This window comes from Narcine bancroftii, chromosome 9, assembly GCF_036971445.1.
Source record: "Narcine bancroftii isolate sNarBan1 chromosome 9, sNarBan1.hap1, whole genome shotgun sequence".
Classification (NCBI taxonomy): Eukaryota; Metazoa; Chordata; class Chondrichthyes; order Torpediniformes; family Narcinidae; genus Narcine; species Narcine bancroftii.
This window is the reverse complement of record NC_091477.1, coordinates 112,302,675-112,326,466: the sequence shown is the minus strand read 5'-3', so window position 1 is coordinate 112,326,466 and position 23,792 is coordinate 112,302,675. Positions and strand designations below refer to the sequence as shown.

The 23,792-nt window shown below is 41.0% G+C and overlaps 1 protein-coding gene across 3 annotated transcripts in view; it reads left to right on the top strand.

Moving 5' to 3' along the window:
- The first annotated feature begins 2,154 nt into the window (after positions 1-2,154).
- Positions 2,155-23,792, top strand: part of LOC138742653 (transcription factor Dp-2-like) — a 183,411-nt gene continuing 161,773 nt past the window's right edge. For 2 of the 3 annotated variants that reach the window (XM_069897350.1, XM_069897349.1), the window contains exon 1: positions 2,155-2,537. The gene's annotated coding sequence lies outside the window, so the exon portion shown is untranslated. The remainder of the gene's footprint in view (positions 2,538-23,792) is intronic. The other variant, XM_069897352.1, reaches the window with a different exon arrangement.

Sequence of the window (23,792 nt, the reverse complement as noted above, 5' to 3'; positions counted from 1 at the left end):
AAGGTCAATAAGCTGTGTGTGCTGATGACACTGATGTACTCTATTGTCCAGTAGCCAAGCTCCAAGCCCTCTGTTACTGAAGAATTGTAAGGAATGCCAAACAAAGTTGTTCTACCAACCTTGCAATGGGTTTGAACACCACTTGACCCCTGACAAAAAGAGCCAGGAAGAGATTCTGGAAAACATGGCCCATATTCTATATCTTCGTCACCGTGTTCAAGGAGGTTCACTGCATTCTCAAGAGCAACTAGGGATGGACCAAAATCAACGGCCTTGCCAACAATGCCCAGATTCCAAAAATGAAAAAAAAAAGGCATATAGAACTGTGAACAGCAAGAGACCATGGATCCCAATGTGGCCTCAACAAACCACCTCCAAACCCACAGAGGAAGTCATCCTGGAATCTGAGCAGATGTCTTAAGAAGGAGATAGTGTGAACAGTTGAGTTCACTTTAAGAAGATAAATTTGTTTGTGTTAGACAACAGAAATCTGAGGACTGTTAAAGTTTAGTCTGAGGAAATATTAGCAAAGATTGGGGTTGTCACCTTCAGAACACATGAAGCTCAGAGCTGTTTCAGTTAGTTTTAATAAATGAGAAGGGACCCGTTATTCTGAACAGAAAAAGGCCATTTCCCTCAGCAAATGCCAATAATTATTGGTGCCCCCCCCCCCTCCACCCCCATGATGCAGTCCACACTTTCCTCTACATCCGTAGAAGTTTGCCAAGGTTTGGATATCATACCAGACATCTGCAAACTCCTGAGAAAGCAGAAGCATAGGTATGCTTTTGAGTGTTGGGTCTTGGAAAGGACCTCTATTCACTAATTTATTAGTCAAGTTTATCATCATCTGATTGCACAAGTACAACCCGATGAAACTGGGTCCTCAGTTTAAAACGTGCAGACGGACAATACAAATGCAGGATAAGTCTTCATATATACAATTTAATAAATAAATACATAACATTGTTTTGGAAATATGACAGTTTTGGATGATTAGTGAAAGTAGTCTCTTTGGTCATTCAGAATTCTCACTGCCCAAGGAAAGAAGCTGCTCCTCAGCCTGGTGGTGCTGGCTCTGATACTCCTTGCCCCTCTTTCCCAACAGGAGTAACTGAAAGATGCTGTGTGTGGGGTGGTCGGGGCCCTCAACAATTTTGCACGATTTTGCAGTCTTCTCAGGAAGTGCAATTGCCGTTGCATCTTCCTGACAAGTGAGGAGATGCCGTGTGTCCACTCTGCGTTAGCGTTCTACTTTATCTAGAAAAGATACATAACCAATGATTCAGGCTTGAGCCCTTCATCGTGGTATGATTCATACATATGGTTCACACCTTGAAGAAGCATTATGTATCTTTATTTTTGCTCATTAAAGTACACTGTTTGACCTGCAAAGTTTCTCCAGCATTGAATCACAGGGTCTGCGGACTTTTGTGATTTATTACTCCTGCATGAATTTTGTTTTTTGAGTGTTAATCAGAATGAACCTGCTTCCAGTCCTACCTCATGCAGTGCATTCATTGCACTCCCACTTCCTGCCATTTCCCTGTGGCACCCTGGCTTTGCCCCGCACCACTTGTGGCCAATTTTTCTGATGGACCCATCACTCCTGTCCGCTCTTTGTGCAGCCCTGCATCCGGTAAGAAGGTGCCAACGCTCAGGACAAGAAAAAGAAACACTCCAGCCAACGGGCACCAGTCTTCACTCCATCGAGGGCGTCTACAAGAGGTGGCATCTTAAGAAAGCAGCCTCTATCTTCAAGGACCCCCACCACCCAGGCTATGCCCTCACATGGGTTGGGGGGGGGGGTGGGAGAAAGGGGACAGGAGGAGCCCAAAGACCAGCACCTGGTGGAAATGGGACACCTTCTTCCCCGCTGCTATCAGATTCCTAATGGACCCCGCCGCACTTTGACCTGGTTTTCCTGCCCTCTTCATTTATTTATTTATTGAGTAGGTTGGCGCTGCCGCCAAACAAGGATTTCGCTACATGTCCCTGACCCCTGACCCCCCCGGCCCTGGGCCTCCGCGCGCCTTCTTTGTATCCATTCGATTCAGAGGACAGCGTCGGGCGCCGGCGGAGCCAATAGGCTGAGAGCTCCGAGGGCAGGGCATCGGAGCGGCCGCCCAATGGGAGGCGGGGGCGCGCGGCGGCCAGGAGGCGGGAGCGCGAGCTTGGATGTTGTCAAGCGGAGCTCCCTCATTTTGGGTTCGTGTCCCCCCCCCCCCCCGGTTAAAAAAGCCCCAGGAAACTCGGGCGCCCGTTTCCCGAACCCCTTGGAACAAAATTCTGAGAGTTGCAAACGTTGGAAAGGAATCTTTTTAAAAGGCAAAAGTTTTGACATCGGAGTTTCTATCCCCCCCCCCACCGTTCATCGAGTTGCCTGAGGGCTGGTGGGGGATTCCCCCCCCCCTTCCCTCCCCACGACCCCCCCCCCACCCCTCTCTCTGCTGGAAGCCTGTCCGTGTGGAGCGGCGGATCGGTGACAGATTGTGCCAGCTGATCGCTGCCAACTTGCCGGAGAGGGGACGATGATGGTGAGTGACTGATGCGGTTCATCTGCTGGGGGCGGGGGGGGGTCCGTGAGGATGGAGGAGGGGGGGGGACCCGGGTCTGTGAGGATGGAGGAGGGGGGGGACCCGGGTCTGTGAGGATGGGGGCGGACCCGGGTGTGTGAGGATGGAGGAGGGGGGGGACCCGGGTGTGTGAGGATGGAGGAGGGGGGTACCCGGGTCTGTGTGGATGGAGGGGGGGGGATCCGGGTCTGTGAGGATGGAGGGGGGGGATCCGGGTCTGTGAGGATGGGGGGGGACCCGGGTCTGTGAGGATGGAGGAGGGGGGGGGGATCCGGGTCTGTGAGGATGGAGGAGGGGGGGGGACCCGGGTCTGTGAGGATGGAGGAGGGGGGGGACCCGGGTCTGTGAGGATGGAGGAGGGGGGGGACCCGGGTCTGTGAGGATGGAGGGGGGGGGATCCGGGTCTATGAGGATGGAGGGGGGGGATCCGGGTCTGTGAGGATGGAGGAGGGGGGGGACCCAGGTCTGTGAGGATGGAGGGGGGGGATCCGGGTCTGTGAGGATGGAGGGGGGGGATCCGGGTCTGTGAGGATGGAGGAGGGGGGGGACCCGGGTCTGTGAGGATGGAGGAGGGGGGGGATCCGGGTCTGTGAGAATGGGGGGGGGACCCGGGTCTGTGAGGATGGAGGGGGGGGGGGACCCGGGTCTGTGAGGATGGGGGGGGGATCCGGGTCCGTGTGGATGGAGGGGGGGACCCGGGTCCGTGAGGATGGAGGGGGGTCCTGGGTCTGTGAGGATGGAGGGGGTGACCCGGGTCCGTGAGGATGGGGGGGGACCCAGGTCCGCAAGGATGGTGGGGGGGACGGGGGGTCCCAGGTCCTCGAGGACGGGGGGGTTGGACAGGGGGACCCGGGTCCGCGAGGAGGCATCATGCAGCCCGCAGGGGAGACGCGAGCCCGCGCGGTTCATGCCGCGAAAGAAACTCAGGTTTTTGCTGGTTCATCCCGATGTGGTTTATTGTTGCCGATAAATGCATTCCTTGCCCTCAATGCCAACCTCTCAAACTTGCCCTAGGGTGAAAATCGCCCCTATTGCTTTTCTTGTTGGGAACAGTCAATCGGTTCATTGCTAAAATAACTACTGTAACCTTGAAAAAACACACACAAATGGTGGAGAAACACAGCAGGTCAAACTGTGCCTTTATGTAGCAAAGGTGAAGCTCCATCACCGACGTTTCCCTTATTAAATATACTTGCAATGCCAGTCCAATTTTGCCTGTATGACATTAACGACACGTTAAAATTTAACTGCTAATATTATAGATCTTGGGCAAAGACAGTACGAAATTATACCAAAAGTGCATAACTTTTGTAGGCATTAAAGGCGTTGGCAGTTGATGTTACAACTTGCTCATTTTCCTAACGTGAAAATAAAAATGCGTTATTTTAAATCTGTGTATTTTAACATTTATTGTTAGCTGGCTGAAGTTCATCTGAGTAAGCTTGCGTTTTACATTGTTTTGCTCATCTTGGGGGTCTTATTTCTTGGCAAGGCAACGAGCTTCTTTGCAGATTGCAGGAGTTTCTCCAAGTTGAGCCTGTTACCATGAGATTAAAAATAAGTTGTTTCTTCTGTCAAAACATTCTGATCAATGTTGACACCGTTTTCAAAACAAAACATAGAATAAAATATCAGAGGGTGTACGGGGTGGGGAGGACCAGTAAGTATGTTAATATGATTATACTTCCTGATTTAATGTCAGTATCACAGTTTTCTGATTCATCTTCAGCAAGATATAGTATGTAAATTCACAGGTGTGTCATTACTCTGGTGGGATTAAGCAAGATCAATTGCCTCATTGGTGCAGGGATAAGAGACCTCGACTTGCTTCTCAGCTTTTGATCACCTTTGGAGTCTGTAGTTGCCAATTTTCAACATGAGGACCAGAGTTGTGCCAATGAAAGGCAAGGAAGGCATTATGAGGCTGAAAAACAAGAATAAAACAGTAAGAGACCACCGTCCAACTGTTTGGAACATCATTAATGTACTGTTAAGCTCAGTAATCACAAAGGGACTGGTTGGCCAAAGAAGTCCCTTTATTGCTGATGACCGGAAAATCCTCATCATAATGAAGAAAAATCCCCAAACCCATCTGCCCGACAGATCAACAAACTCTTCAGGAGGCAGGTTTAATGTGTCAGTGACTACTGGTCCACAGAAGACTTCAAGAACAGAAATACAGAAGCTGCACTGCAAGAGCAAACCACAAGTTAGCCATAGAAGCAGGATGGCCAGATTACAATGTGCCAAGAAGTTTTTAAATGAGCCTATAGAATTCTAGGAAAAAAACTTGTGGACAGATGAGACCAAGATGAACCTGTATCAGTGATGGTAAGAGCAAAATGTGGAGGTGTAAAGAAACTGCCCAAGATCCAAAGTGGTGATGGTGAGATGTTCTAGCCTGGGCACACTTATCTTCATGGATGATGTAACTGCTGCTGGCAGTAGCAAAATGAAAATTGTGAAGTGCATAAAAACATCTCAAGTTCGAGCAAATGCCTTCAAGCTCATTGGATGGCGCTCCATCCTACAGCACGACAATGATCCCAAACGTACTGCTGAAGCAACAAAAGAGTTTTCCAGAGCTAAAAACTGGAAAATTCTTGGATGGCCATCAGTCATCTGATCTAAATCCAATTGAGCATGCTTCCATATGTTGAAGAGAAAACGTCAGGGGACAAGCCCCCGAAACAATCAGGAGCTGAAGATAGCTGTAGTAAAGGCCTGGCAGAGCATCACCGGACAAGATACTTTACATCTGGTGATGTCTCTGAATTGCAGACTTCAAGCAGTCATTGCATTCAAGAGATGTGCAAAAAGCACTCAACATGAGTACTTTAATGTACATGCTGTTGCTTTGTCCCAAACATATCCCTTGATGAAATGCAGGAATTAGGTATAAAAGGTGTTGTAATTTCTACATGGTCAAACCAAAATGTATACAAATAAACTTGAATAGAATCTGGAATGTGTACTTTAATCACAAGTGAATTGTTTGATTACAAATTTAGAACTGTGGAGCACAGGTACAAATTAAGGGAAGAAAAAATGTCTTTGTCCCAAACATGGCAGGCACTGTTTGGGACAAAGTTGGAGACAGCAGGTTCTGTCTCCAACTGTTGATGTCTTTAACCAAAGATGTTAGCTCAGAATTATTCCTATTGGTGCTAAAGATTTTACAAGCTGGGCTAACTCAGCCTAATTTTAAGATTGAAGCTGAAACATTTGTCTTACCTTTGGCCGCTTAGAACATTAAGAGTGGTATTTTGAAGTCAAGTATAATATCTCTGGGTATTTTATGTGCTTGCTGAGTTGGTGTCAGGGTATGGGCATTACAAAACTTTGTACAGAACTAGATAAAATGCTATATTTGAGGTTTATTTAATGGACAATGTCTTTAGGTCAATTGGAAAGGATATACTTACCAATATATTCAGTATACGTTCATTAGGGTTTTTCTCACAAAGCATTTCTTAATGGAAGCTTTAAAAGAACCTTGTGAATAAATTACTTTTCAAGAATTTGGCAGGGGAAAGTAAAGCATACTGTTGGAGCCTCCTGGAGCAAATCATAGTATTTTGATAGGTACTGACTCTCCAAGGGGTTGGTAAGACAATCGAGTTTTATTGACAGCATCTTTCAGCTACTTCTGTTGGGAAAGAGATACAAGATATGGGTAATGCCCATATCCTGACACCAACTCAGCAAGCACATAAAATACCCAGAGATATTATACTTGACTTCAAAATACCACTCTTAATGTTCCAAGCCGCCAAAGTTAAGACAAATGTTCCAGCTTCAATCTTAAAATTAGGCTGAGTTAGCCCAGCTTGTAAAATCAAAACCAGACCACCAGGCTGCGAAACATCTTCTTCCCATGGGCAGTGAGGCTGCTGACCAACTGATGAACTGCTCATACAAGAATATTTATTTCTTTTTACCTATGTATATTGGTACTCCACATGTATTGTTTGTACGTGTTATGTCTGCATGTTTTTGCACTGAGGACTGGAGAAGCTTTTTCATCAGGTTGTATTTGATAATAAACGTAAACTTGGTGCTTACCAGCAGATTGAGTCAGGAGTTGGTTGAAACAACAGGTTACATGGCAAGAAAGGGTACCAGCCACTGGTTCTAAACTTATCAGGTACTTTTATCTTGCAATTTGATGTGTTGACCATCAGTGATTGCTCTGCCAAGAGTTTGAAATTGGAGCCATTCAATATTCATCAAGTGAAACTGCATACATGTTTAAAACCAACTCTTAAGGTGGGGTTCCTTTTGAGATTTAGATATCATAAATTGTTGTAATTTTTTACAACATGAACTTACCCACTGATAACTTTTGCACAGGTTTTAATGGAATAGGCAAGCTTATTCTTATCAATCTCACACGTATGTTGATGCATAGCAAGGAATGCAGTTCAAAGTGATTGTGCCATTGGAAGAATTATATCATGGTGGAAGAACCCATCAGGTTTATGGGGGATCCAAGTCACTACACTGGTTATTATATTTATTTGTGGTGAAGAAAGTGCTTTATTTGACAGGAGAGTAGTGCTAAGTTGGTGCACCACTGGCCCATATATGCTTTGTGGTGCACAAACCTGTCAGCATGAAATTTTACTTTCCTAGTTTATATTTTGTGAGATTACACAAACTAGGATAGTATTTACTCTAATTCTGTCAAATTAGAGGAATAAAAGATGAAATAAAATGTTGATTATGTCATGATCTAACAGGGATATTGGAGGAAAGTTGTTTCGGCTGGTATCTTGGACATATTAAAAATAAAGGCATGCTTTTCAGGACTGAAGTCAGGCTATAGTTCTGCACACAGGGCTATAGACTGTAAATAGCAGTTAATACTAAGTCAGTTAATTTTGAATCCGAGTGTAAGAATTTTATTCAACGTTTCTGAGGGAGATGGGAAAGGGTGGGGGGTAGCTTTGAAAGGCTACAGTCGGACTAAATCGTAAAACAGTCCCCTGTTCCGATATTGCCCTTCAAGTGCCAAAGAAATGTGTATCAGGAAGTTGAAAATGTTAAAAGAACTTTTAACATGTCAAAACAGAACGGTAAAATGCTGGGAGCACTTGACAATTCAAACAGAGATCCCACGCATAGATTTAGAGGGTTGACCATATATTTTAAAATAAATCCATGGAAGATTGGATGCAGTGGAGGGAAGGCCAGGCTGTTTTGCAAACTGTACTTTGCTGATCTTGGACTTAATGATGGCGTTTTGCTCTGGACCAGGTGGCATTCTGGAAATTTGACACATGTTGCCAAAAAACTGATGCTTTACTGTTATCAACTCCCACCTATCTTTCTTGATGGATCCAGTTAATTTGTTGTTGGGAAGTAGACTTACAACTGTAATGGTACCAGTATAATTGAAAAATCTGAATAACTAAACCTAACATATACAGTTACCAGCTGCATAAATGTTGCAGTAACCACTAACTACCTGTTACGGATCATAAGCTGATGCAGCCCAGCTGCGAGTCATTTGTTTTTGAAATTTTTATGCTTCAAAATTTGTGGTTGCAAAAACTAGATACCAACACGATCCTCATTGACCAAGTAAAGCAGATGTTGCCTTAACGTTTTTCTAATGAAAGCTGTCTTAATTTTCCTCATTTTATCCTGTACCTAAACTCCTCAATCAGAGACTAATCATCTCTCCATGTATTGTTAACCATATAACCGTTTACATCATGGAAACAGGCCATGTCGGCCCTTCAAGTCCGTACCGGTTCACTTGAACAACTCCACTAGCTCCCTCCGCAAACTCCTGAGGAAGTAGAGGCTTTCTTCCATGTCTCACATCACAGGTAATGATCAAAAAAAAGATCTATGCAGAAACTGCTTGGGAGAACTAATAAAAGAAAATAAATATGTTTTGTATTTCTTGAACTTTGTATTTTCTTCACTTTATTTCTTCTTTTCTGGAGAGGGCTGGTATCTTTGATCTGAAACCGTAGTCAATGTTGAGTTCATGATTATACAAGGAAAATGTACTGAAGTGGTTTCCCACCACCTTCTTCAGCTGCAGTACTGAAGGATGGGTAACCCTGGCCATTGATCAGCAGATTCATCTGCCCATCTCTGGGTATTCTTCCTGAAGTAGGACTTTTGGACTGACTCTCAAAGATGGAGCTGCACCTTGACACAGGTGTCGGGAGGGGAAAGAAAAATGGGTGGGTGTTGAGAAGAGTGAGCATTTAGCCATCAGCTTTCTATAGCACTATTCATGTACAAGACATTTTAAAACATGAGAACCAATGAAGCACTTTGGCTATTATAACAAAGGATATGTCAGTCCACATAAAGCATGCTCCACAAACAAGAACTCAAATATATTAGAATATATTTTGGATTTCAGATTTATTGTCAGAGTACAAATATGACATCACATTGTGAGCCTTTTTCTGCGGGCAAGGCAGAATTACTACTTATTGGTAGTGTAAAAAAAGTACACAATGTACACATGTAAACAAATAAAGAGCTGTAAACAGGTAATGAATGTAAACAAACTGTGTAATACTGAGAGAATTTTTTAAAAAATCAATAAAGTGCACAAGTAAGAGTCCTTAAATGAGTCCCTGATTGAGTTTGTTGTTGAGGAGTCTGATGGTGGAGGGGTTCCTGAACCTGGTGGTGCGAGTCTTGTGGCACCTATACCTCTTTCCTAATGGCAGCAGTGAGAACAGAGTGTGTGCTGGGTGGTGTGGATCCTTGATGATTGCTACTGCTCTCCAATGGCAATGTTCTCTGTAGATGTTCTTGACGGTGGAGAGGGTTTTGACTGTGATGACCTGGGCTGTGCCCACTACCTTTGGAGGGCTTTATGCTCAGGGGCATTGATATCCCCATACCAGACCATGATGCACCCGGTCAGCACACTATCCGTCACACCTCTGTAGAAATTTGCCAGGGTTTCTGGCGTCATACCAAACCTCCGCAAACTCCTGAGGAAGTAAAGGTGTTGATGTGCTTTCTTCACGATGCCATGAGTATGTTGAGTGCAGGAAAGATCCTTTGAGATAGTGACCCCACCTCTGAACCCCCAGTGATCACTGGATCGTATACCTCTGCATTTCCCTTCCTGGTCAACAATCAGCTCCTTGGTTCTGGTGACATTGAATTCAAGGTTCTTGTTGTGCACCATTCAGCAAAGTTTTAATTCTCACTTCTGTATGCTGATTCTTCACCTTTGTTTATACAACTCACTACCATGGTGTTGTCAGCAAATTCACAAGATATTTAAAAAAATGTTAGTTATATCGCCAATATACATTGGCTAAGGATTTGAGGACAAAGAATGTGTTCTCTTCAAAATCATGGCTTGGAATAATTTAAGTCCATCAGTGAGGGGAAGTTGGACTTCAGTCGTATGTCAGTTTCTGGTTATAAATCACCACCAAAACCCAGCCTGTCTAACTCAGTACTGCACTGCACGACCAGCCGAGATTTTATGCTCAAGCTTCTGGAACAAAACATGAACCAGAAATCTGAATCTGAATTTATTGTAATAAAAAGAAATCTGTTGTTTTCGGCAGCATTACTAGTGCAAATATTGCTATAAAATTCAATTTAAATATGAATAAATTTGCAAAAGATAAGAGAAAGTGAGATAGTGTCTGGGGTTCATTGTTCATCCAGGAATCTGATGGCAGCGGGGCAGAACCTGTCCTTGTGCTTCTGAGTGCTCGTCTTTGGGCTCCTATCCTTCTTTCCCAATGGTAGCAGAGTGAATAGGGTATGGCCTGGGTGGTGGGGGCTTTTTTCTTAACTGACTGATATCTGTGATGGCACTGGCCTAGTTCACAACTTTCTACAGTCTTTTTCTATCCTGTACATTGGCTCCTCTACACAAGATCCTGATGCAACCAGTCAGAATGCTCGCCACAGTACACCTGTAGAAATTTGCCAGAGTTGACAGAAATAAGAATACTACCAACTAGGTGCCATGAGATAAAAGTAAGTCCATTACTATTGCTGGTTGCCAAATGTTAGTGGTTGTATGGTAGCACTAGGTTGGGATTTGGTAAGGAGCTTTGAAGTGGGTTTCATTAAGGACGTAAGCATCGGAAATGCTTTAGATGTGACACCAGTCACGTAGGTCAACAGTAGAACCCGTTCCTGGCATGGATGTTGTCGAACAGAACCGGATGAGTTTTTGAGGATTCATGCAAAGTTGGTGTGCAGATGAGTGTGCATGAAGAAGGTCGAGCAAGTTCAATGGACTAGGTAAATGGAAGTCGATGATTAGTTCCTTAGATCTGCGTGTGGAAGTGAGAGGGAATGAATGTCAATGCACAAGTTCGAGACTTGGAAGGGTGATGGATAGTTAGGACTTTAAAGTGAGAGAACAAAGAGAACAGGCTGTTCTAGGGTCAAGGTGAATGAACAGCCAGCCATTGGATGCTGCAGCCCATTTGGCTGAGCCTCTCTCCAATGGACGTAAAAGATTCCAAAGCTCAATTTGGAAAGGAAGGATTGAGGTGTTGTCTGCACTGAGCAAAGTTGCATTCACTTCAGGCACAACATGTCTTCAGATAGGTCAGCATCGACTCGATATGTCAACACTCTTGTGTCTATATATTTAGGCTCTATTTTCCCTCTCACGTTCCAATAATTTCTAGTTAATCTCCTCTACCTTCGTGATGATCTGCTTGGTTTCATAAAAACATGTCTTCTCGATTGACCGATTCAAATCAGACTGGCAGCTGTCAATCTAGGGTGGGGCCCTGGATACCTCTCTCATTTCTTGAGTGACTGGGAAGACTGATACACACTAACCAAAGGCTTTGGTAAATCAGCTGAGCTGATTGTACTGGGATCAATGTTATCTGAACTGCCTCAGAAACTGTTCCATCTCATCATTGAATTGTAAACCCTCTCCATCATGAAGCAACATTGGGCCTTCTTTCTGGCAGTTTTCAGCCTGTTGGATCTGAACCAACTGATTCCTAATGTTTGCTGTAGCTGTGCCGCTCTATTTATTCTTGAAAACTCCAGTTCAGCGGAGATTGGCTGGTCTTTGTTGATGTTCAGCAGTATTCAAGCCATCAAGAAAAATCACCTATTGCTGAGATGATTGACATGCCCCAACCCAAGAGCTGTCTCTTTACCAGATGCAGAAGCATACATTGGATACCTAGTCACTTTTTTCAAGAATAGGAGGGAGTATCTTAAGGATCTTCCTGCTATGTAATTTAGTTTAATTTTATTTTTAAATTTAGACATACTCTTCAGCACGGTAACAGGCTCTTCTGGCCCACGAGCCCATGCCGCCCAAATATACCAATTAACCTCCAATCTCTGTACGTTTTTGTAGGGGGGGAAGAAATCCACACAAACAAGAGGTAATGTACAAACTCCTTATAGACAGCACATATTCTGATCTGGTGCTGTGATAGTGTTTCATTATTGTTACTTGGTTTTAACTGGATTCAGGGGCAACACAGAAAAGTGAAAAGTTGAAGATACAATCCATAAGAAAGGAATTTCACAGATAATAGGATGTCAGAGTAGTTTGGGTTTATTGCTAGATCCTGTTAGCCTGTATCGGATTCTTTTTATGCCAAGGAGTATGAACTGATGAGCAATTAAAATCAGGTGAGAAGTGCCCCAGTTGTGGGAACCACAGAGATGTTGGAAAAGAAAATGGTGGTTCGTTGAAACCAGCTTTTCAAGCTGTACAGTGCTCTGGGCCTCCTTTGCACCTGTTTTATTAACTAGACTTAACTGCTTCTAATTTTTAGGCAAGATGTTTTGACCATGACCATTGGCAGTACAATTAATTAACAGCCACTGAGCAAAAATACTAAAGAATGATTCTTAGTTGCAATATTATATCCATCAAGTTACAATGTAGATTTCAGTGGATGGGGGAATTGAGGAAAATGGTAAAATACTTAACAGGCAAAATCTGATTCCATGTTGGGAGTTCTGAAGTGCAGGTTCAATTAAATGTTGATGGGAACAGAATAGTGCAAGTCCAAACTATACAACGATTTACATGTACTCCCGACTTGTGGCCTATGTGACTTGCATCCATCCACACATATAAAATTTATGCAGTTTATGTTATATTTGATGAACTGTAACAGGGATACAGGGGATGTAAGGGCCTGTTATAGTTTGTCAAATATAGCATTTGATTAAAAACTTTGCTTTAAGACTTCAATATTCCATGCGTGCGGGCAAAATTCCAACTTGCATCCATTTCAAGATACAATCAATCCCTAGGTCCCAATTATGTTTGTAAGTTGGGGCGTACCTGTACTTTGATTTTGATTTGCATAGATTTAGTGGAAATACAGAGGTTATTCATCTCATTCTGAAACATAAAGTGAACACAAATGTACTCATAACAAGAGCGTTATAGATCATTTGAACAGTGTAACTGGAAACTTTCAGTCATTGGGAACAACTGATGAGAAATATAAAAATGTGCAATTAAAACTTTAATTCTCCTTCTGGGACGCACATGTTGTTGGCAAGACCAGTATTAATTGCACATCCCTGATAGCTTTAGAGAGGGTCATGGTGAACCACTGCATACCTTCAAGTGAAGGTACTCCCATGGCATGGTTTGGTAGGGCATTCCAGGATATGGATCCATTGGTGATTATGTTCCCAAATCAAGATCGCGTTTGACTTGGAGTGGGGCCTGCAGATGGAGGTGACCCAGGACCTTGGTTACAGAAATTGCTGGTTTAGGAGGTGCTGTGGGGGTAAGTGGATGAGTAACTTCCATGCATTTTGCAGATAGTGCACAATGAAGCCTTTATACACAGATGGTGAATGGAGTGACAATCTAGTGGGCTTCTTTGCCCTGGATGATGCGCTTGTAAATTTTTGGAGTTGCATTTTTCTGGACAAATGAAGAATACCACAGTAAAAACACAATGCTAATTGGAGGAACAACGCTTAATTTTTAGTCTGGGCACTCCAACAGGATGGCATTGACCGGCTTCTCCAGTTTCTGCTAACCCACTACCCGTTCTCCATCCTTTCCCATTCCCTCTGTCTTTTCTCCAGCTCTCCACCTCTCTCCATTCACAGAGCCTTTGTTTGCTGGTGTGCCCTCTCTCTCTTAACCACTTGTTTACCTCCTGCCTGTGGGACTGTGTTCCTTCCCCCCACCCCCCCCCCCCCCCGCCTATCACCCCCACCATTTTGTTCGGTCGCCTGCCTAAATTTGGCTTATAGATTGATGAAGGGCTCAAGCCTGAAAAGTTGGTTATATAAAGTACACTGTGTGAACTGCTGAGTTTCTCCAGCATTTTGTTTTTACTTCAACCACAGTGTTTGTAGACTTGCGTGTTTTCCATCATGCTCCAGACTTGTGCCTTGTGGAAAAACCTTGGGGTGTCCGGAGGTGAATTTCTTGATACTGTATACCCACTTTCTGATTTGCTTTTGCAACTATAACATCTGTATGTCTGGTCAGTTTGAGCTTTAGATCTCCAAGGTATTGATTTGGAAATATGAGTTAGCGGTTCGACTTTTTCTTGTTGAAGATGATCATTGCCCGGTTCTTTTGTGATTGAAGATCCACTCCTTTCAACTTTGAGCACTTCCGAGTTTTGTTCAACAGGGAGGATGCTAAGTGGTATTTAATGATAATAAATTTATAGATATTTGCATTGTGCACTGTACATTTGCACTAAAATTCTTACATGTTACAGCCGAACAAAAGTCTATTTGTTTTTTTTTTAAAAACTAAAATAGTCTTCGTAATTGAAGTAAACAAGAGGCAATAAATACATTAGGTTATCCTAATGCCAAAAAGAATGATTTTTTTTTAAAAAGTGCAGAGGTGTTGGTAGAGTTATTGATTTGTATAACAAGGGGAGATTCAAGATTCTGATCGCTGTTGGAAAGAGATTGGTCCTGAACCTATAGATGCTGGTCTTCAGGCTCCTGTACCTTCTGGTCAAAGGTTGCAGTGAGAAGAGGCTGTGACCTAAGTCACTGGTGCACTAACTGCTACCTGATGGTGCTGCACATTTTTCTTTACAAACAGCTTTTCAATTGTTCAGTCTTCAGCACTGAAGAATATCAGTTAGAAAATGCAGAAGTGCAAGGTTCATTAATCTGTTCAATGTGAGTGCATACGAGGTATTCACAAAAATTTTGCATTTGACTAGTCAGCAGTTTCTATTGGACAACACCAACTCCCTTTAAGTGCAACCATTAAATCTGAAAAATAATGGAAAATATTTATTCACTCTGGAAGCCAATAGAAAACAACAGTTTGCCAGTGTTTTATCTAGAGGGAGCTTGCATTTGCTATCAGCTCGATCACAGAAGTCAGGAAATTCTTGGACTTTCTGCCAAGCTTGCATTTTGTCCCACTCCAAGAAATCACACGTCTGCTAAGTATTATTTTCACCCTTACCTACTTTAGAGGCTCAAAGGAACGTTTTTCTAACACGCTTTTTGAACCTGAGGGCATGATATTAAAATAGAGTTAATAAATAAAATGCCAGTATCTGTTTTTGAAGCAACCCTTGAAACAAATAACAAACTTCTGCTAAGATGCAGACACCAAAAGACGTGCAAAAATCACATTTTCCCGGAGAAAAGGCAACATTCTAAATATTGAATTTTTTCCCCCTTGAACAGAAGTATACAATAAATATGTAAGTAACAAAAAGAAATCCCAGGACACCAATTTATTAATTGGTGTAGTCTTTTTAAATCAAAGGTGATTAGTTCAAAACACTGTAAATTGCATTTTGTTTTCTTGGTAAAATTATTTCTGACTTAATTAGGGATGGACAGCAGTTTGAAAGAAATTGAATGGTTGTTTGAAAAAGAGAGTGCTGGAAGTGGGATTTGATTATGCAGAGCGAGGGCAAACACAGGTGAATGGTCCAGTATTTTCTTTGGTTTTGCAGACTTGCTATGAATAGACCTAATAGGGAAAAGTACACCTCAACAACATTTCACTTTTAAGATAGTCTTTAGAACATTTTGCCACCTAGGTGATGCATTTTGAAGGGCAAACCAGAAAGCTGAGAACAAACTTAATAGTCAATTACTTAAGAGTGTGGATAAACAGAGGGATCTTTGGGGTCCAAATCCATACATTCCTCAAGGTTGCTATACTGGTTGATGGGATAGTCAAGAAGGCCTATGGAATGCTGGGCTTCATTAATAAGGGGATTGAGTTCAAGAGCAGTGGGTTCATGTTGCGACTCTACAGATCTCTGGTTAGACTACACTTGGAGTATTGTGTTCAGTTCTGGTCACCTCATTATAGGAAGGATGTGGAAGCTCTAGAGAGGGGGCAGAGGAGATTTACCAAGATGTTATCTGGATTGAAAAATAAGTCTTATAAGGCAAGGTTAGCAGAGCTGGAACTTTGGAGGGTAGAAGGATGAGAGGAAACTCAATAGAGGTCTACATGATTATGAGAGACATAGATAGGGTGGACAGCCGGTGCCTGTTTACCAGGGCAGAAATAGCAAACACCAGAGGACATGTGCACAAAGTGAAGGGGGGAAGATTAGGAGAGACATCAGGTGTAAGTTTTTAAGCAGAGAGTTGTGGATGCCTGGAATGCCTTGCTGGGGATGGTGGTGGAGGCTCTTAGGCATGTGGATGTAAGAAAAATAGAGGGTTACGGGAGGGTTTCGTACTTTCTTTTAAGAAATATATGGGTCAGCACAACATCAAGGGCTGAAGGGCCTGCAGTAGCATTGCATTCTGCACAATCGAGATCCATGGTTTCCTGCCTTGCCTCTTTCTCACTGGCACCATTACAAAGGTGTGGGGCTGGGGGGGTGGGAGGAAAGAATGGTAAGAGGACTTTGGATTAGTGAGTGTGCAGAATGGGCTCAAATGTAAAAGAAAAAGTTGGTTTAGGACAAGGGTGAAAGTAATAAATTCTTATCAATTGTACAGGTAAATTTCTTACCTGTACAAATGTATTGCAAACATAACATTGGACTCTTTCTTAATGGGATGCCATTTTCACTTCTGATTGGGGCGTGAGCGAGTGAGAGAAATGTGGGGGGGGGGGGGGGGTTAATAATGGTTCCTCAAGTAAGTGAAAGATTTTAGGATAACTGTTTATGGAAAAAAATCACTCTTGTACAAAACATCTGGTAACTAATAATCCTAATTAGAGGAGGATGATGCCTAAGGTTGGTTGGCTAATTATCTATATTGTGGATTTATCCCAAATGATCAGTGCATATGCTTGGAGGTTTGTGCCAATCTCCATCAGCACCGTGGCACCATAGGGTTGTAAAACTTGCCCACTGCTCGACTTTATACCTGTGACTGTGTTTGAATGCATTTCTATTCCAAGCGGATACCCTTCATTCTGAAGTGGTGGCCTCTTGTCCTCTACTCTTCCACTATGGGAAATACTCTGTCCATACCTTTCAACATTCAATATGCTTCAATGAGATCCTCCCTCATTCTCCTAAATTCCAAATGATGTCAAGTAGTCCTCGTATGATAACCCTTTAATTCCCAGAATTAACCCTTTCCAACTATACATTATGTCCATATAAATTATATATGATATACATCTGGATTGGTATCATATCATAAAGAAGTAATAATACATGGGCTCCTATTCCAATCCAAACATATAGTGAATAGTAAAAAAGAAAAGGAAAGGAAAAAGTAAAGAAAAATGGTTGATCATAAAGATTTAACCCCATCCACCAACCAAGGTTGAAATTGGTATTCAAGCAGACTTGAAATCAAGCAATGGCTTCTGAAGATCCAACAAAATGTGCGCATTTACTGCATCCCCTTACCTTGATCATTTCAATTATGAAAGTAAGCTATAAATGGACCCTGTGTAATCAAAAGAGATCTTAATCTTCCTATCATTATGTCTGATTTTTTTTTTCTAAACCTGAAAATGATGTAACCATTGTCTATGGGTAGGTAGAAAGTCCTCTTTCCATTTAAGCAATATCCCTCTTCTACCCAGTAATATAGAAAATGCTAAGACCTGTTTTTGGTTAGACATTAAATATATGTTTACATCAATAGAGAAGCCAAATATTCCAATAAATGGACATAGTTCTAGATTGATCCCAAAAAAAATGGCTGAAAATGTTCAGAAAATAACTGTCCAATATTCTGCAAATTTGGGTCAAAACCAAAACATATGTATCAAAGAGGCTTCAAATCTTTTACATTTGTCACACAATGAGTTGATATCTGGGTAGATTTGAACAAGTTCAACTTTAGAAAAGTGTACTCTATGCACTACTTTAAATTGAATCAAACTATGCCTAGCACATAGAGATGAGTCATGGATAAGAGCCAAAATTGAAATCCAGTCTTCTTTTGAAATAGACATATCAAGATCATTCTCCCATTTAGTTTGATCCGAATTAAAGAGACTGTTTTTAAATGCAATATTTTCTAATATAAGGCTAATATTGTACCTGTACAAATTGTAATTCAAAAAGTTCATCTATGAAATTCAGATCTGGGAGATATGGAAATACTGGAAATTTAGAATGAATAAAATGTCTCATTTGATATTATCCAAAAAAGTGTCTGTTTGGCAGATTAAATTTCATCATCAATTGTTGTAAAGATGCAAAATAAAATCCTAAGTTGACTCCAAATCTTCAATCTGTGTCTCATCATCCTCACTGGGTCAATACATAATAAATTGATTGTTTTAGCTAATATTTACACTCCAAGTGTAAATGAACAAGCATTTTTTCAAAACTGATATGATGGTGGACAGTCATTTTGGAATAGAGAGAGGTAAAGGTGAGCCCAATATTGCCCGTCAGGGAATACTCATAACGGATTTCAATTCTGTTTCCATCCAATTGGGGCAGTCGTCTTTAATAACAAACTGTAAGAACAATAACATATTCCTTATGTTCATTGCCCAATAATAAAATCTAAAATTAGGTAACGACTGTCCACCATCATATCAGTTTTGAAAAAATGCTTGTTCATCTACACTTGGAGTGTAAATATTAGCTAAAACAATCAATTTATTATGTATTGACCCAGTGAGGATGATATAGCACCACATTCTACATATGTTGCTATTATGGAGTAGAAATGGGAAATTTGTTGAATTAAAATGGAGACACCCTGATTTTAGCTTCTGAAAATTAATGGTAACATTACCCTGCCCATTTAAACATTAGTCTATCTTTATCTGCCTTTTTTAATGTGTTTTTCTTGAAAGAAAGTAATATCTGCCTTTAAATGTTTATTATGAGCAAGTACCCTTCTCCTTTTTGTTAGTCCATTCAGTCCATAGAATAGAACAAAATAAATGGATGTATTAGGACATTTAATCTTTACTCCAGAGACTGGAACTGCAAATCATTGCTGCAAAACAAAAGATGAAAAAGAAAATTGTTAATAACAACTTTGAACCTTGAAAAACCAAGCAAATCCCTCCCCTCTTTGAAGGTCACTGAACGAAAATGTGACTGGCTCAAAAAAATCTGATGCCAACCCCTTTACTTCCACTCTTATTGTTACTGCTCTATATTAAACATTTATTTCTTCCCTATAATAAGACCAAAGATATCAAAACCTGCTAGTGTCTAAAAAATATTCAAATTCTCCTTTGCATATGTCCAATTATCTAGTAACAGTTAGTCTGTAAAATATCACTTTTAACATGTAACATTCAATGTTAAAATATATAAATATTTTCAAGAGAAAAATATTTGAACAACAAAACCATCTATCGCTAGTGAACAACTTCATATAAAATAGTTTCACATTACTTTTAAATATAAGCAAATATATCTCCTGAAAGTAAAACGAACGAAAAAGCACTGGTGCATGTGCCCAGAGAAATCAATGATTGGTAAAACCGACAGAAATAATAACGTTCAGAGCAGCAAAAGATATCTTCTACTGCTATAAATGTATAATTGATTAAATATGTAAATTAAAAATATTTCCCAGATATGGTCATTTGCCTTATACAAACATGTTACTTCAGAAGACCAAAGAAAGTGAGAGAAAATAAATATCTTCTCTTTTTGAATTGAAATTAGCCAGTTTCACGTATCAAAAGTTCACTCATTTTGGCGTTGACGGTTGCACAGCAGTCTCTCGTTTCACAAATTTCCAAACCTTTTCGGGTGTATGTAGAAATATCTTCTGATCTCCTTGGCTAATCCTCAATTTTGCTGGATAGAAGAAGACATGTTTGAAATTGTTTTTATACAGCTCCGCCATAACCTCATTGTAGGCCTTGTGCTGAGCAACTACTTCTGGGCAGTAATCCTCCACAAGTCTAATATATAGACCTTGAAAAGTTAGATTTGTGTTCATGTGCGGTTCTCAAGATTAGCTCCTATTTTTTCATAACGACGGAAGTGTAATGTAACTGCTCTAGGATATTCCGAAGCATTCTATAAAGATAAGGAGTGGTGTGCCCTTTCCAGCTCAAAATCATTTCCAACCACTTCAACTCCAAACCATTCAGTAACTCTGTAAAAAAATTTTTTATCAGTGTTTACCCTTTTCAACATCCTCCTTCAGACTTAAAATACAAATATTATTTCAATGACTCTGTTCTTCCAGTGTCAACACTCGACCTTTTAACTTTTTGTTATCAGCAATCAAAGCTTTATTTTGTTGTTCAAGTTTATGCAACCTAATTATTTCATCGTGATGCCATCAGCTTCCAATGCAGTCAAATGTTCTTCTATTTGTGATAGTGAGTCCAAAACTGTATCGAGTTTCTTTTCAATTTCTTTGGCCCACATTTTCAAAGCTTTGTTAATATCCATTGACCGCTTTCCAATAATTTTGGTAGCCATTTCAAACGTCAGAGGAGTGTCCTCTTCAAGCTCAGTTTTTCTTCCTCCATTTCTTCCCCCTCCTCCTCACTTTCTTTCAGGTTTTTAAATTTAGGTACTTTGGCTATTTTAGGCATGAGAGATCTTCTAGTAGTAATTGATGGTCTTAAAAAATAAAAACTTAAACCAGTTTGGTTAATTCAAAGCAAGTAGAAACATAAACAAATTAGTCAGAGCTCACAACCACACCTCTTCACAGCATCGGGTCGCCAGAGGAAGTCTCAGTACATCTTTTCCGAAATGAGAAGCCTAAAACTACTTGCAATACTCCAATTAAGGTCTCAGCAGTGCCTTATAAAGTCTCAATATCACATTGCTCTTGGAAAGAATGCCAGATTCGTAGATAGAATGAAAGCCTTTTTATCTAATAAAATCATTTAATTGCATTTCTGCCATATTGGAATTTAGTTAATGAGAACATGATTTTTAAAAAATAGCAATCATGAGTGCATTGCATGTATATCGCAAATAAGTAGGTTAATGCTCACGCACCATTGACTAGTTCCAATGCAGTTTCTTGAGTGGCTGTAAAGCATCCAGATAAAAAAATAAACAGGTAAATATTAGAAATGAGTAGGCAATAAGAAATCACTTGGATTAGACATAAGAAAAAGGGAAAGCTTCAATACAAACTGACCTTCTCTTTTTTGGATGTCCCCTCAAAGTGATTTCCCATTGATAATCTTGGTCAGAGAAGTGCTTGAATCGAAATTAGGAAAGATAAAGTTAATTTTGTGCTGATCTGTCGTTCGGGTTTATGGACTTGGTAAAGATATTTTGATTGGAAACCCAAAATTTTGCTGATGCCAAAAACACAAAATTGCTAATCTTCATGCGTCAAAGAATATTAATAGTAGATGTTATACTACTAATGATCCATTTCCTTTTCCTGCAAGCCCGCATTTTTTTGTTGCCAAATGCTACTTTATCTTATATGTTCTAAATTAGTTTTGGAGTATGTTTTTAAGCAGAAATGGAAATTGGCCAGTTGTCTCTGTCTGTCAAAGGAAGTAGTGAATGAGAAGTGCATTCTGTAATCACGAGCAACTGTTGCATTGGAATGTGAGAGTCTTTCTTTTTAAAAAATTTTTTAAAAGTTCTTGGTGTGAATAAAGCTGTGCTGAGGTCATTGGAAGCTGATATGGATGTTCTTTGTTCAGTAGTGGAACTGAAGCATCGCCTGTAGCTTAATGAGCAATGACAACAGGTGGCATGCTGCTGTCAGACACTAGAAACCAAAGGTAACGGCCACAAGGGGTTGCATATTACTTGGTGACGAGATCTGCCTTCATATTTCAATTGTCCTTTGAAATATAAAGTCCGCTGATGCAGATATTTTTGAACGAGCAGCATTTCCTCTAAAAGCATTCTGCAAGAAACTGCTTTCGGGTCCTTGTTTTTCTTCAACTCATTTTCATTTTAATCATTACAGGTTGTGATGTCTATGACTAATACTTCTTGCTGTGCACTTATAAAAGTCCGCATCCAAATGCAGGCAAGATTGTTATAGCATTTATTTTATTTCTGGGTGAATAAACAATTTTTTTTTTGCTAGTTTTAGAGATAGGAGTGGTTAGAGGAAAATAGCAGAAAGTGCTTTTAAGATACAAAGTACTTCATTTTCCCTACATTGTCAATTAATTACTTTCTGCGTGTCATGCCATTAATTATTCCCCTAGTTTTGATCGGAAGCCAATTTTCTGAAAATCTGTGGCACTCAGGAACTGGTCATTGAGAGGTAGCCAGGGAAACGCGAGTTGGTGCCTTTTGATGTATTCATACTCCTCATTAGAAAAATACCTCTCCCGTGTTTGGTTTCTTTTTGACACTGGCGGCTGTGTCCAAGGTAATGCTGCAGAAGCCCTTGTTGCCATCCAGTCACAATTATACAAAACACAGTCGTATGCATGCCGGAATTGTCTAACATTTTTTTTTTGTTTTTACCGAGTTTCAGGCATGAAAAATACAAGAAATTGCAGATGCTTGGAATCTTGAGCAAAAAGAAGCTAGAGACTCAGCATGTCAGGCAGTATCCATGGAGAGTCAAAATTTCCAGAGGTCAGGAGCCTTTTTGTCTCAAAAGGATTCCAACCCAAAAAGTTGACAATTTTTTTTCTCTTTGGATGCTGCTTGATAGGTCAAATCACACCAGCTTCTCATTGTTTGCTCATGTGATACAGTGTAGTATCAGGTTATTTACCATCAACATTGGATTGAGAAAACCCATGGAACCAAGAGGATTATATTCATTTATCCCAGTTTGAAACAGAACCATAGAAACCACAGGACAGAAACTGGCCCCTTTGGCCCTTCTAGTCTGTGCCAAACCATTTTTTTTTGCCTAGTCCCACTGACCTGCACCCAATTTATAACTCTCAATACATCTCCCATCCATGGACCTGTCCAAATTCTTCTTAAATGTTAAAATTGAGCCCACATTCACCACTTCAGTTGGCAGCTCGTTCCACACCCCCATCATGATTTGTGTGAAGAAGTTCCCCTTAAATTCCCCCTAAACATTTCCCTTTCACCCTTAATCCATGACCTCTGGTTTGTATCTCACCTCCCCTCAAAGGAATAAAGCCTATCTACATTTACTCTGTCTAACCCCCTCAGAATTTTAAATATCTCTATCAAATCTCCCCGCATTATTCTACACTTCAGAGAATAAGACCTTCTTAACCTTTCCCTGTAACTCAGTTCCTGAAGTCTGGGCAACAACCTAGTAAATCGTCTCTGCATTCTTTCAATCTTATTGATATCTTTCTTGTAGTTAGGTGACCAAAACAAAGAAGATTGAAATAAATCTACATTTTGTTACAGGCTGAAGTTAGGTTCTTTTGAATAAATTCTAAAGGAAAGCATAAAATACGACTTTAAGTTGCATCATTTCCCTGTGTTTACAAAGTTTTCTCCAATTGCAAAGGGAGATCATTGGAAATACAGTGCAGATCTTCAGAAGATCCCCACTAAGCTCAATTTTGAAATCCAGGCAATCCCCTGCAGATTTTCAGCTCAGTAATTTTGATTTGCGTTTTGTTGAAACTACATTCTATACACATTTAGAAGCCTCTGATGCACCCTAATAATGCAGCCATGTTTGAAGAATCATTGATTTGTAAATCAACATTCATTATTTGAGCCCACTCCCTTCACAAGGCTAGATCTCATATTCCAGCTTCATTGACCATCTGCTCAAGTTTTTTTTTTGATTCAGGAAAGATAATGGCAGATGGCGAGGTCAGAAGGTTCATGTTCCTCTGTTACACAGTGTGTTCTGTTCATAAAAATGTGTGGTGATTGTCTATTGCTCCCAGCACCTCGTGAGGTTATGAGAACAGCCGCAATTCTCGGGCTGTCTGCTGTA